The sequence below is a fragment of the Dasypus novemcinctus genome, chromosome 1 (genome assembly GCF_030445035.2).
Source record: "Dasypus novemcinctus isolate mDasNov1 chromosome 1, mDasNov1.1.hap2, whole genome shotgun sequence".
NCBI classification, from domain to species: domain Eukaryota; kingdom Metazoa; phylum Chordata; class Mammalia; order Cingulata; family Dasypodidae; genus Dasypus; species Dasypus novemcinctus.
Window position 1 is genome coordinate 196424164 of NC_080673.1, and position 12332 is coordinate 196436495.

At 44.8% G+C, this 12332-nt stretch overlaps 1 long non-coding RNA gene across 1 annotated transcript in view; it reads left to right on the forward strand.

Moving 5' to 3' along the window:
- The window catches only part of LOC131279216 (uncharacterized), a 112015-nt gene that overhangs the window by 76298 nt on the left and 23385 nt on the right, over positions 1-12332 (forward strand). Inside the window, exon 2 of the long non-coding RNA XR_009186595.2 lies at positions 1022-1160. This is a non-coding gene — a long non-coding RNA (uncharacterized lncRNA). The remainder of the gene's footprint in view (positions 1-1021; positions 1161-12332) is intronic.

Genomic DNA, 12332 nt, shown 5'->3' on the forward strand with positions numbered 1-12332 from the left:
GGGAAAGGTGGAGCAGTTTGGAGACCTGAGTTCTAATCCTAGCTCTGCCGCAAACTAGCTGGGCTACCATGGGCATGTGGTGCCATATCCGTGGCCTCAGTTTCCTCATCTGTCAAATGGGAGCGTAACTGCTGCCCTGGCCTACCTCAGACTCCTCGGCTGCTATGTGCAATGATACCACCAGGCCCGGGCCCTTCCTGGAGTCTGGGCTGCAAGGATGAGGACTCCGGGACCATCTGCCAGCATGCACAATGCAAGCCCTGTGCCGGCCCCTCGGACAACAGGCAAGGGAGAGAGGGTCTGCTTTTTCTTTTCGTGGACGCGAGCCTTCAAGCCTTTGGACTGAGTGCCAACAACAATTCATCAGGAACGCTTTACAACTCAGCAACACAAAACCTGTTAGGAGACAGCTCGCCCGCAGGACGGGCTTTGAGGAGGAAACGTGTGCAGGGCTGTGACCTCAGGATGATTAATGGTTTCTAACAGGGTGAACTCTGCCTCCACGTGCTGTGTGCACGCCCCTCCCTCCCCCAGCTCGTTTTCTGGGGAGGGATGGAGGTGGGGGTGGAGGGAGAGAGAGCTGGGAGGGATGGGAGTGGGGGTGCTAGAAGGTGAAGCCTAGCAATCAGGAGGAAAATACACGAACCAGAGATGCGTGCCGGGAAGGCAGGAGGGTCTTATTTTTTATTTTTTTTGCAAAAACAGCAATGCAGGTCCTGTACCTTGAAATACCTGTGATGTGCCTCTTCAGCCTAAACAATCCAATTCCTGTTATGCACTTCGTAAGGTTTCCTGCTCTGTCAATTGTCATTATTATCATTTCTTCTGTCACCTTGGACCCAGTCCTGCCTTTATTGAATATGGAATGAAGTTGAAAAGGAAATCATGCCTTTTTTTTTTTTTAAGTAGTGGAAACTTGATTTTTATTTTGTTAGATTGAAAAATATACAACAATGGTATATGCTATTTTAACAAAATAAAAATAGGAATAGTAAAAGAATAATTTCTGATCTCTCCCTAGACTCTTCTCCTGGACTGCACCCCTGACGTCATCAGTGTCAAATTGGGGCAGACCTTGGCCACGCCATATTCATGTGAACTGGAGCAGAAGACAGATGCTCTGCTCTGAACCTAGAAGAATGGCTGATGTTGCCAACGAGGTGGGAAAAGTAGATTTATGATGATGGGGGTCACTGCAGCTAGTATTTATTGATACTTAGTTAAAGGCACTCTTCTGTTCTAGTGCTTTCCATGTATTAGTTAATTCTGACAAAAGCCACATGAAGGACTGACTTAAACTTATTTTACAGACGAGGAACCTAAACTATGGTGTGGGCTGGAAAGTGGCAGAACCAGGACTTGGTGTCGGAGGTCTCCCTTTTCACTCTGAGGCCCTGCTGGATGAACTTTGCACAGTGGCCAGTCTTTCCCTTACAATCTTTCCTAACATTTTGTTGGCTTCCCTGAATGTCTGCCTGTATTAGAATGTGGCAAGTGATTACTACAGGACCGGGATTCCAGGTTCTCTGGGTCTTTGCTCTGTGATGTGTTTAATGCCACGAACACGTATGTTCTTCTGCTCATAAACTGCTCCGAATTGGGCGGATATTTTACTATAGAACTCGGTATCTTGCTTGACTTTTCTCCAAAGCACCTGAACATGTGTGAGAACCACTTAATTTCACTCTGAGATTTTGTATGAAGTGTGTAAAACTCACTTGTGAGTGTGCATCTTGTGATTGTATTAGCAATGCGGTCAAAGGAGACATAAATAAAATAATTAAGAACAAAAGTTTTAAAATTAGGACCTTTTTTCAGCAACAATGCATGACCTTAAGCCTCAGCTTCCTCACCTGTGAATGGCAGATAATAGCACAGTGGCTGGCATGTAGTAGAGACTTAATACATAGCAGCTGCTAGTAATGAAAATTTATTATATCCGTTCAAATTCTTTTCTCCATCTTCATGAATTTATTTGCAAGAATTATCATCTGAAACGTATTGGTAGTTTCACACCACACTGGGCTGATATTACATGATCCTTTAAAAGTTTTACAAGAAGCCTGATGTAAGTCAGCAAGCATTGTAGAAAAAGACATGGGAAAGGAAAACTGGGTGCATTTTAAAACGTTTCATCTGTAATTGAGGAATCAGATGGCTCACTCACACACATTGGTCAGATCCTGTCAAATGCATTATTTGAGGTGGGAACTCTAGTTTGTTTATTTGATGAAATGATGTGCTTGTTCTAAAACAAAGCTACTAAACTGACTGTCTTTGGAAGATGCAGAAGTCCAGTTTAAGTCCTAGATTTATTCTCTCTAGAATAAGGGGCTGGGTGAAGGAGAGTTTCAACCAGGTTCAATGGTTAAAGGAAACAGAGACTTATGTGGGCTACTCTGGTAAAGGGAGGTTTATTTCAAGGAACCCATAAACTGTTACAGGAATCCAAGTTCAGCCAAACAATTAAGATGTACTGATTGCACAGTTTGATCAGTAAAAAATATTTGATCTTGCACCCTAAAATATAGGTGCTGCCATATAAATGGTATCATATAGCATTACAATGTACTAAAGTAGCTAATGCACTATCTCAAGATGGAATATCAATGGGTGACATTCATCATTAATGATAGAGGGTCTAACTATATTTCAGATGGCCTTCTTGATATTTTCAAGACGTTTTGGCTAACTTCTTGGCAATTAAATTGTGTTTTTTTTTTCCCTTTATAATGTGCCATCTGAAGAGTTTATACTAAGAATAAGAGACATGATACCCTGCTATTTTCCTGCTGCTTGCTTGTACATGTGCATTTTATCTGCAGGAAGCTTTTAAAGTCCATTTTGTGAGGGTTGGCTTAGCTATCACTATATAATAAAATCTGTCACTGGAGCTTGGAGTTGGGCACTCCAAGACTGCAATCTATCACCAACCAATTTAAGAGAGTGGATACACGAGCATCAGCCCCTCCATGCTGGGGAGCGCCCCCCACTTCCTTTTAGGTACTTCTCGTACCTAATACTTTAGTACATTACAAACCATGGCCATCTGCCATGTGCATCTATCTAGTGAGGGTACCAGTGGAATCATACATGAAATACTAGTAAAGTGTACTTTTCTCTTAGTTTTATGTAAAAATAAATAGAAATCAAAATTTAAATAGTTCTCCTGCACCCCACTGGATGGTATCACATTTTTTTACTGGGAGAAATAATAAGTTTCAGGGCGAGGAAGATCTAAATGGCCATTCTGGAGCTGATGACCTTTCTGGAATTAAGGAGTGTGGGAAATGACACTCTTTAATGGTGGTTCTTGCTTTAACAAGTTCTGGCTCCTTTCTGCTTCTCTGATTTGGTCTTCTCTTTCCACTCACCCTCTCACCCACTCTCCCCTCTCTACTGACCTTTTTATCAACATCTTTTGCCCCATTGTAACTTTGGCTTGCACGGGGTTCCTCATGACCTTCCCATGGCAAGGACTCAGAGCTGAGTGATTCTGGGAAAAGATGTTGCTTCAGAGCCTCACTTTCCTCCTCTGTAAAATGGGGGAGATTATTGACCTGATATTCCAAGTTTCTTTCAGGAGAAATAATCTGTGCTGTCAAGCTGTACTTATTCCCCAAAAGAGGGATGACTACCAAGGACAAGAGGCTGATGACTTGAAGTTAGGTTTTGATTTTGATTCTAACCCAAGAAGAAAGAAGTATCCAGAATTAGTGTGTCTGTAAACTAACCTGCAGAGCTTGGAGAGGGCAGACATCCTCCTAAATTTGATTTAAAGTACAGCTCAGTTTATGTCAGGCCACAAAGGCCACTGAAAATCAAATGGTAGATTTTGTTGCTCACCTCTCCAGCAAGCCCCAAATCCAAGAAGCCATTAAATCCTATGGAACCTATCTTAGGATTTCCATGATCTCCAAAGCAGAGCCAGAGATAAGACCTTGGGTGCAGGAAGTTTATTTGGGAGATGATCTCAGAGAAAGAGTGAGGGGAACAGGGAAGGAGGAAATGCCCCTATAAAGGCACTCAAAATCACTGCTGGAGATGAGGCTCCATTCCACCATACCCCTGAGAAGTGCACAGAATGACTTCTGGGCTATTGCCCCAGAGGTGGGTGGGCGCGTCCTCCTTGAGTGAACAATGCTTTCAGGACCTTATTGGGAGCAGCCCAATGGAGCTCTCTGGCAAGGAAAGAAGTCCTGGGGGCAGAAGGCAGAAGGCAGACCCCTCCTAGAAGGGGATGAGTTGTACTTCTCCACTCCAGGTGTGCTGGAATTGAGGTAGGCTGAAGGGACTGGATGCAGGCACCAGCAGTATCCATCAGATACCTACAGCCCTTCCTTCCTTTTCACCCCTACGTCTGCTGTCTGGGTTTGGCTTTCATCCCACAGCTCTTCATGAATTCCAGCTGGTGTCTCTTTCTCCAGGATCTCTTGCTCCAATTCCCTCTACACACAGCAGGGGGGTGATCTCTCTAAGACAGAGTCCATATCAGCAGTCCCTGTGCCCTGACTGCAGCCTCTGTTGGCATCCAGTTGCCTAGGAGTGGGTAACTGCAGATGGGCTGCTACTCAGTATGCCAGGCTGAGGGATAGAAATACTTCCCTGAGAGTTAAGAATGGAAGCGTATTAGAATGCAAGTGAAAAAAGTAATATTGTGAAAGGGATAACCTTAAACACACTCTAACTTATAAGAAAAAAGTAAAAAGATCTGCTTCTTTACTTCTTGAGACACCATGACCTCATGACTAATCAGAGTTTGCAGCTCCATGGTTGAGGACCACTCTCTTAGCACAGAATCCAAACTCCTTGGGTTGGCAAATGATGCTCTTTATTGTTTGGTTACAACGACTGCTATTACAACTTTGGTGACCTCCCCAACAAACCACACCTATTACTGTACCTTTGTGTGCCTGCCCTCCACTTATCCCACCCCTTTTGTCCTAGTCTGGGTGTGGGACTACGTTGACCAGTAGAATATGTAGAAAGTGATATTAGGTCTAGCTCTCAATTGACCTGGCAGCTTGGGACTGGTCTTTCTCAGAATGCTTCTTTTTGAAACCCAGCCGCCAAGCTGTGAAGCAGCCCAAGCAGCCACATGGATAGACCCAAGGCTGATAGCCAGCCAATGGCTCCAGCTGAACTTGCAAGTCAAACCTCTAGATGCCTGTAGCCATCTCAGGGCCCAGTCATTACCACGGGGAATAGAAGAGCCACCTAGACCTTGTAACCTGCAAAAGATAATACATTACTGATTGAAGCCACTAATGTTTGTTTTGTTACTTAACAATGGAGAGCCAATATAGTACCAAATGACCTTCTCTAGCCGTGCCCGTACCTCTGTCCCCTGCCACACATCCTATGCTTTAGTCAATTTGAGTGACTCATTGCTCCATCAAGTCTGCCTTTGGTCCTTTTCACTTGCTTTTTTCTTTGCCATGAATGCCCTGTTCTCCCTTCTCTGCTGAAAAATTTTCTGTGTGTCTTTTACACTCCAAGAAAATGTTACCTCTTTTCTGAAGTCTCTTTGATATATACCCTTTCCTTCCAGGCAGAGTTAGTGTCTTCACTGTGTGCCTCCATGGCAGTTTGTGTTCTCCTACAACGTTTCATGACCTACTGTAAAATTTATAGTGTTTTAAAAAATGCATTGAATGGCTTGTCCATTCTTGCAGAGAGTGAATGAGAATTTATATGATGTATTTAGAAAATAGCAAGAGCTCTCGGTCAAGACACTTCTGATTTTGAACTAGAGCTCCTAAACTCACTATCTGGGTTATCTTTGGAAAGTTCTCTGAGCTTCAGTTTTCTCCTCTGTAAAACAAGGACAATTCCCTCCTCTTGAGGTTGAGTGTACTAAGGCATGTAAATAAAGCACCTAGCACAGTGCAGTGCCTGACCCAGTAGATGGTAAGAGATTCTAGATAGATTCCCAACCTTTCCTGAAGTATGAGAACACATCCCAGGCAGCCACCCCAGCCTCTATCCTCTCTGCCCCTCAATTGAGTGTTATGCCCTGAGGAGGCATGCAGCCTTTAAAGTCTCTCTTGAAAATTCTGGTATAAAACTGTTTAGAATTTGGTCAAAACTCTCTAATCTTACATTCCATTGACCTTTAGCTTCTTTTGCCTTTCTCCCTCCTGCCAGGAACTTTTAGGAAAAGAAATCTCTAGCAGGGCTCCTAGGCTGTTGGACAGCATGTTTCATAACATTAAACAATGATGACACATAAGCTATTTGATATTTTACAGAATCAGGGAGTGTTCAGTCTATGCAAATAGGTAGAAAACACAGACAAGGATTTATGAAGAAGCTCCTTAGCAGTGTTATTTATTACTTGGAAAAACTAAAAGCCTAACGTTAAGGGAATGATTTGGTAAATTGTAGCATGTCGAATGCAGAATTAATTAATACCAATATTCATGGGGTTTCCGCTTTGCACCAAATATGTCCTTGGTTTCTTGAGGTATGGACACATTTACCTGTCTTGTGGTTCTTTGAGGGAGACACTGAGAGATCTGGCAACTGTCACAGAGCTCAGTTTTCCAAGAGGGAAACTATGGGATGCTAGAGGGTACTTTTCCTAGATTTTAGGGTGGGGGAGGCAAAACTTGAGGACACAAGAAAGATTTTCTGAGGAAGTTGATATCTCGGCTGATCGCTAAGGAAAAGCAAGCCCTCGCGCTCTAGACCAAGAGGGCAGCACTCGCAGAGGTGCAGAGGGCAAGGAAGCGCACGCCCTTGGGAAGCTGAGAGAGCCCTGGTTGGCTGCAGTTCAGAGTGTGGAGATTAGGAACTGGAAGTGATGGAGCTACCATGGTAAGCCGCGTTCAGGTATTGGAACTTCTCCTGAGAAAAATGGGAACCATTGAAGATTTGTTTTTGTTTTTCTCTCCCAGGAGGAGAGAAGACATGTCTGTGAAGAGCCTACAAGGTCACAGGAAAATGAATATTGTAGACTATTATAACAACAGAAAGTTTCACACAGTTCTGTACCTCATATGATCCCAATGATGTAAAGAGCAAAAAACCAAATGCACAGGAAAAGGACTGGAAGGAAATGCGACAAAATGAATGAAAGCCGTGGCAGCTGCTGGGGTCCAATGGAGTGGGGTGGGCTGGGTTGGGGCTAGGGTTAGAGGGGGTGAGAGGGGATAACAAATATATTTCTTTCGGCCTCTTTGCTGCTTCTCATACGGTCCAGATTTTCTACTGTGAGCACATTTGATTTTGACAGTCAGAAAAATACAGAAAAAATACGGTGAGGTTGTTGAAAGATGAATGTCGGGCACATGTTTTGTGGGGCCTCAGGGCCGCCTTGCTGTGGACCTACCTGACCTGAACTCCCCTTGAGGAGGGGCCGCCCGGGCGCCTCCTCCCCTGGCAGAGCCCTGGCCAGGCACGTGCCTGCCCCTCCTCCTCGTCTGCGCCCGGGCTGTGCCGCATGGCTGAGCACAAGCCCCGGCTCCTGCCTAAAGAAAACACGGGAGATTTATACTGACCTGGGGAGTCTGGTGACAAATGGCCATGGTGTGCATGAAGAGTTTGGGGCGGGGCTGACATGGAAGGTCACAGGCAGAAGGGATCTCGGTCCTCTTGATCCCCGCTGCAGGGGGCATGGAAGAGGGAGAGATGGACACCCACAGGGAGACGGCCAGAGACAGCTGAGGCAGTGGTGGGTGGTCATGGGCAGGGCAGATACAGAGAGAGATGGAGGGGAAAAGAGACACAAAGAGAAGGGGGGGAGCAAGAAAGAGGAAACAAAGAGATAGTGATTGATAGAGAGGGGGAGACGCAAGACCACGGTGGGGGGGAGGCAGAGACCAAAGGACCAAAAGACGCAGCGAGGCAGAGTCAAAGGGCATAAAGAGGGACCGAAAGATGGAGAGAGAGAGAGAGAAAGAGACACTGCATCTGAAGCACAGGAAGAAAGAGCTGGAGAGAAAGAGAGACAGCTATTGAAACCCAGAGACACAGAGAGACCGAGAGAGAGGCGGTGGCCAGTGAGAGACGGAGAGGCTTCATGATGGCGAGGAGAGAACCTTCTCAGAAGGCACATTAGAGGCTCAGGGCCCAGCTGGCACATGGCCAATCCAGAGACTGAAGTCTTGCAGCTCTTACTCTCCAGTTTGTTGGACTTGCGCAGGTCAGCTAACAGGCTGGTGAAGATGGTCAACCATCACACCAGGAAGCCGAGAGTACCTACAACTCCAAGCAGGAGAATCGCATCGATCCACCATGTGGGATCTAAGTCCCCTCTTGATATGGAGGTGGAGTGGACGTTACCAACCCAGGGTCCACAGGATGGAGGAATAAAATGTGGGTTAGAGTGGATTTACTGATATTCTACTATAGAACTATTATAACTAGTAATGGAAGAAACTGTAGCATTGATATGGAGAAAGTGGCCACAGTAGTTGCTGAGGGCAGGGAGAGGGAAGAAGAGATGTTATTTTTGGGACTTGGAATTGTCCTAAATGCTATTGCAGGGACAGATGCTGGACATGATATATCCTGCCATAATCCACTGAATGTACTGGGGGGAGTGTAAACTGCAATGTAAACTATTATCCATGTGGTGCAGCAGTGCTCCAAAATGTATTCACCAAATGCAATGGATGTGCCACAATGATGAAAGAGATTGTTGATGTGGGAGGAGTGTGTGTGTGTGGGGGGTTGGGTGTGGGGTATGTGGGAGCCTCTTATATATATATATTTTTAAAAGATTTATTTATTTCTCTCCCCTTCTCCCTCCCACCCTGGTTGTCTGTTCTCTGTGTCTATTTGCTGAGTCTTCTTTGTCTGCTTCTGTTGTTATCAGTGGCACGGGAATCTGTGTTTCTTTTTGTTGCATCATCTTGTTGCATCAACTCTCCGTGTGTGCGGTGCCGTTCCTGGGCAGGCTGCACTTTCTTTCGCACTGGGCGGCTCTCCTTATGGGGCACACTCCTTGCATGTGGGGCTCCCCTACGTGGGGGACACCCCTGCGTGGCACAGCACTCCTTGTGCGCATCAGCACTGTGCATGGGCCAGCTCCGCACGGGTCAAGGAGGCCCAGGGTTTGAACCGCGGACCTCCCATGTGGTAGATGGACTCCCTAACCACTGGGCCAAGTCCGCTTCCCTCATATATATATTTATATATATATATATATATTTATATATATTTATATGTCTTTATTTTTTTTTAATATTACATTAAAAAAATATGAGGTCCCCATATACCCCCCACCCCTCTCTCCCCACTCCTCCCCCCATAACAACAATCTCCTCCGTTATCATGAGACATTCATTGCATTTGGTGAATACATCTCAGAGCACCGCTGCACCCCATGGTCAACAGTCCATATCATAGTCCACACTCTACTACATTCCCCCCAGTGGGCCATGGGAGGACATACAGTGTCCAGTAACTGTACCTACAGCATCACCCAGGACAACTCCAAATCCCGAAAATGCCTCCACATCTCATATCTTCCTCCCATTCCCTACCCCCAGCAGCCACCATGGCCACTTTCTCCACACCAATGCCACATTTTCTTTGATTACTAATCACAATAGTTCATGAGTAGAATATCAGTACGTCCACTCTAATCCATCTTCCATTCCTCCATCCTGTGGACCCGGAATGGTTGTGTCCACTCCACATCTGTAACAAGAGGGGGCTTAGATTCCACATGGATTCTGGATACAATCCTCCTGCTTTCAGTTGTAGGCATTCTTGGCTCCATGGTGTGGTGGTTGACCTTCAACTCCTCTTATATTTTTTAATGTAACATTTTTTGTGATCTATGTATCTTTAAAAAAAAAAAGACAATTTAATATAAAAAAGAAGGTACATTAGAGGACCTCATTGCCCTGTCCAAGTGGTAGCTCTTGCTAGGAGCCTTTTCACTGATATGCAGGCATGTAGTGGGCTTGCACTGAAACTCAATTCTATCCTAGTTACTTTCCTAGACTATTAGTCAAAAAAATAAAAAAATCATTACTGAATTGTTTTTACAGCAATTTATAATTTACAAATCTTTCTATAACTGTTATTTTCACCATCACTTCATTCAACCAAGTAGCTATTATTATAGTCCTTTAATTATGTTTACAATGCCTGTTTTATTAATTAGGAATTTGAGGCTTAGAGAGGCTAAGTAGCTTGTCCAGATGGTATAACTTGCCAACGGTGGAGACACAATTAACACCTAAGTTGCCCAAATTCCAAGATTAGGGCACTGGTTCCTATTCTGTGCTGCCTCAATTCTTTACCAAGTCTTTAGTAAGCGATGCGACATGCGTGGGGGAATGTGAGAACTGTTTAATGCATCACCAGTCATTTAGCACTGACTGTGTGCAAAGGTGTTGGTGGTGGTGGTAACACAGTGATAACCAAGATATGATTTCTACCATTTGAAAACTTCACACTTTTGGCTGGGGAGACTGACTTAACAGAAATACAAAAGAGTAACTTAGGACACGTGTCCCTTGGGGCTTTAGGTATGCTTAGTTTGGACACCTGATATTTTGTTTTTAAGAATCCAAGTCCTCTTTGCAATTCCTGCAAATTCTTCATCCCTTCCTCTTGGTCTCCTTTGTTTCTGCTACCACAACTCCATGTACCATCTTAGATGGACCCTGGGCCAGTTGGGAAACAGATCCTTGTGCCTTTTCTATTTTATGAAATGAGTAAATTTTATGAGATTAATAACTTTAATGAAGATACGAGAAGAAAGGACAAGAATTGAATCTCTTACCACCCAGCTTTCCACCATTTTACAGCATCTTGCTGTCTTCCAAAACCCTCATCTGGACATATCTATACCTAACTAGGCATGGTGGCATCCTGGACACAGGGTCCAAGGTCCTCTCCTTGAGAATGAACCTCACCCAAAAGACCAGCCTTTCCCAGATCTGAAATTAAGGGGATGCCTTAGTTTTCCAGGGTTGCTCTAACCAATACCACAGGCTGGGTGGTTCAAACAACAGGAATCTATTGTCTCACAGTTGTGGAGGGTAGACATCTGAAATCTGTGGGTTCCTCTGAAGTCTGTGGGTTCTGGTGGTGGCTTATTAGTAATCCATGGTCTTCTGCCTCTGTCACGTAGCTGTCTCTCTCTGCATCTCTGCATCAGTTGTCTCTCTCTCTCTCTCTCTCTGTGTCCCAAATTCCTCTTCTTATAAGGACATCAGTCATATTGGATTAGGGGTTACCCTGATGCAATTCAGCACTCTCTTAATTAGTCACATTCTCAAAGATCCTATTCACAAATAAGTTCACATTCACAGGACTGGGGAACCCAATTCAATTTGTAAGAGGGGAATACTTTTCTCTATATTCTATTACACAGGAATCCATCAGAGATCCACCAAGGCGTCACTTATGAGGTCCTATTGTGAGGCAGATGAAAAGATAAGGGTGAGTGAGCTGTTAGGGCAGGAGTGCTGGAGGAGACAGCCCTAGAGATGCGTTCCTGGAAAGCTGCAAAGGTCCTGGAAGGGAGGTGGAATGTGTTCCTGAGGACATGCTGGTCCAATGCCCAACTCCTCCTTTCCTCCCTGCACATTCGCTGGACCCTGCCTGGAGTATAGGGCTGCAACTCTTACTGTGCCCTGGCTTAGAACCCTTTCCTCCCTGAGCAGTTGGCTGGGGATGGTGGGAGGTAACAGCAAAGTGTACATTTGTCATGCTCATATCTAGAGAGTCTAAATTCTCTCTTTAGGTGTCACTTTGTTAGAAGAAAGAAATTGATTTAGCTTGCACTTTCAGAACTAAGAAATCCCCCACACAAAGACAGAGGAGCAAAAGTGTTTGTGTTGCATCTGTTTCCAGCTGCCTTTTAGTGTAGCTCATCCATATAACACAACAATGTCTACCAAATGCCACAGTGGAAAACACAACAGTATGACTCCCCTTCTTCTGGGCCTCCTTCCTTGGAGGGGATGATCTCACTAGGGGACCTCTGAAGTCCTTGGGCCTGTCTGCTATGTCCAGCCTGAGTGAGTTTTTCATTAACATGTGTGAAAAATGTTCCAGAATCATGTCCAGAGGCTTTCCACTGACTTCTGCTAGCACAGGTGTTATGTCTTCTGGCCCAGGCCCAATCCACAAGGATGTGTTCTTATTTTTCATCCTTTTTTTTTTTTTTGGCATATGTCTAAATATTCACCAGTCACCAGTACATTTTGTTTTCAATAAGACCTTAAGAAAGAGAGCAGGAGAACATGCAGGGGCAATGGGGTTGGGTTATTGTGAGAAGACCTAGGTTCCTCTTCTTGGTCTCATCCGAAATGGAGCAATTTGGGCAGCTCGGTTTCTCTGCACCTCCATTTCCACATCTGTGA